We start from the raw sequence: 3,321 nt of genomic DNA on the forward strand, positions 1-3,321 counted from the left end.
ACACACACACACACACACACACACACAAATGCATAACAGCTGCAGCACAAGTCATCTGAAGTAAAAACAAGCTTAGTCAAACAGAAAACAAAAGCTATGCATCTTTTAAACCTTTGATTCGGTTTTTCACAAGAGATCGAGAGGAAGAGAAGTCAAGTAAAAAAATGTTTGATTTCAAAACACATTTTTCYGCAGATGTAAGACGAGTTAGTCATGAAGCCCAGACTGGAGGAATCATTGACACATTTTCTATATCGTCTGCAGAAGACTCGGAGAACAAAAAGCTTTGGTTTTTAATGAAAAAACAAACAAAAAGGAAATCTTAAAATCCACATTAAGATGGCTCACTGGTCTTGCCAGGTTAAAAAAAAAAAAAAAACTCGCCACATTAAGACAAAGTGGGTTAGAGAAGTCCAAGTACCACAACAAATCAAGACCAGAGACCCAACTCTTAGAGTCGAACTGTGCAATCCTGTATGACAGAAGGGGGAATAAAATTAAAAATGATTAAGACGACCCCAAACGACGAGTGTAAATGAGCCAAAACACCTGTACCAGGAGAGATGTGAACCTGTTCTGCCAAGTGACATTTTGCTTTCTGTGGTACCGTGGACCTGCTGACACTACGGTTCCTGTAAGGACCTGTGTAGTTTTGAGAACAACTCACAAACGGTTGGGGGTATCRACACAAATGTTTGTCCTGAGACCCTCCAGCCTACTGGTCAGGAGTACACGCAAACGCCCCAAAACAAACCTGAAAATAAATACACAAACACTTAAAGTGCCCTTTCTTCTGCCTCCACCTTCTCCTCCTGTCCACTGATTTTATATTAAGACATGAAGACAATCACTGACAACTAGCTTCAAGTGCATTCAGCTGCATGGAATCATCTTTTAAAACCAGATTTACACACTGAAGCTTTTTGTTTTGTTTTGTGGAAATTTGTTATAAAAAGCCTCACCGAAGAACTAAAAATTCACCACGGACCGAAAAAAAAAAAGAACTGATCTCATTTGCAACTGATTTGTTTTAAAGTACCCGTTTTGTAGACGGAAGTGCCCTCTCCTGTAACAAAGTGCATACATAAACTGCCTCTGCTCAAACATGGAACAAAATAACTCTTTAGCTGTATACTACAGCAACACCACAGAACTTACAATTCTGGTAACCCCCCCCCCCCCCCCAAAAAAAAAAAAAAGTATGTACACTCTGTGTTGTGAACCTTCAGCTTACAAGATAATAAAAGAATAAATAAATGAAAATTATATGGTCCTTACAGGTCTGAACGTTGGGTTAAACAGCTCAGCTGAACAGAAACGTGACATACTATACCGTCTCATTATTACGGAAAATTTTAAGTTCCAGCAAGTGTGAGCTTTTTAAAGCATTTAATGTAAACATGTTAATCCAGTGTTAAAGACAAATACCAGTCATTGTTTCAGCAAAGCGACAACTGTTAGGCATCAGTCTGGGAAGAATATTAAGAATCATTGAAGGAATGTCGCAGGAAACCAAAACAAGCCACTTCTCAGATTCTTCAGATGTTAATTAGAATTWAAAAAAGAAGAAAAGTGTGGCCTGATTGGAAGTTTTGCCAAAACTATTTAAATTGTTGCATCTTAAACCACCAGACATTGGACCAAAGTCCTTTAGAGGCTAAATGAAAGTGGAAATGGTTGGTAAGAACCAGACAAAAAATATCAGCACAAACATGTTTTACCGACTGTGAACAATGGTGTAAGAAGTATRGTGATCTGGGCTTGTTTTGTGGTAGAAGTCATTGTTGATTATTAACGTTAAAGCAAAACAAAGTGTTCTGGTGACAAACATGAGTCCAGCTGTCAAACGAAACTTGGACAAAAACAGCAGAATGTCCTCAAACCCTGCAGCAAATCTACAATCTTGTGATGAAATATTCAACTAAATGTCAACCTAACAGAAAATCCTTGATCCTTAGAAGAGATGTGAATATATAACCTTAATTGAAAATGAATTTTACACAACAGGCCACAATTCCAATATGTGAGAAATTTAAAAAGTCCAACTTCAAAACCAGTGGTGGGAACAGTTTTGTTAACCCATTAACAGTGGGACTAGCTTCTCATTTAAGCTTGTTTTGCTAACTATGGGAACTGCTGGCAAATYGATTAGCTTCCACTAAATTAGCTTTTGCTCATTTTAAGTCCACTAAAAATTGGGGTTCGAGCAGTGCTGTACATGTTAGGCACCATGTATGTAGCATGTAGCATCTTTAGCAGCTAAGATTCAAACTAATAGTGTCAAAAATAAATTAAATAATATTTAGTAATATTTAAAGAATACAAAAAATGACTACATATAAAATATGGTGGTGAACGTATTTTGTTGATTGACTAACTTCAAACAGTWTTTATAAAAATACAAACTTGATCACAGACATTTTTATTTTGAAAGGGTTAAACTAGAAGTATCACAAATTAGACAGAACTATAATGTCAATCTATGGTTTGGACTGGCCGACTTGYCACAAACGATTCCACCCACCTTCCAATTAAACCAATAGAAAACTAACAGGTTTGCATCAGTTCCTTTGTCTTAGTTAGCATTAGCATTAGCATAGCTAAGATTCTTGATTAGTGGATTAATGGTTAGTGAAGCTAACTTTTTGTTTAGCTGCGCCCACTACTGTTCAAAATGTTAGTGCAAAATGGCGCCTCTACAAACTTTTTCAAAACAGGACGTACTAATTATTTTGTTTTTCTGCCTTTCAGCTAAATCTTAGCCAAATAAGCATTGATAAGGTTTAATAATATGTCACAAGTTGTTCATCTGAGCTTGTATATTCAAGACCACGCAAGGACAAGGTGAATCCATGTCCTGGTACAGAAAACAATATAACTAAATTTGGGATATATTTCTTTTTCTCCATGATTGCATTTGATGGGAATGAGGAGGGGGATCACAGGGAACTTGTCTCGACTATTTTTTTTTTAAACAGGTCAACCTGAAAAAGGACCTCCGAATCTGCAGGACACGCCTTGCATTTTTGAAGTGGACGAAATCCAAACATAAGCAGTCACTGACAATATTCAAACAGACAGGTGAGCTGTGGCGTTCTCTTGCTCCCTACGGGATACCTGGACCCAGTGTGTGTGTGTGTGTGTGTGTGTGTGTGTGTGTGTGAGAGAGAATCAAACAAAAAAAGTGCACCGGGGCTGGCAGCTCAGGGTGCATGTATGAGCAGGCTGTGGCTGACTCACACACCAATGATGTGGCCAGAGGGTCCCTGGCTGACACACACACACACACACACACACACACACACACACACACACACACAC

This window comes from Austrofundulus limnaeus, unplaced genomic scaffold (genome assembly GCF_001266775.1).
Source record: "Austrofundulus limnaeus strain Quisiro unplaced genomic scaffold, Austrofundulus_limnaeus-1.0 Scaffold25, whole genome shotgun sequence".
Taxonomy (NCBI): Eukaryota; Metazoa; Chordata; class Actinopteri; order Cyprinodontiformes; family Rivulidae; genus Austrofundulus; species Austrofundulus limnaeus.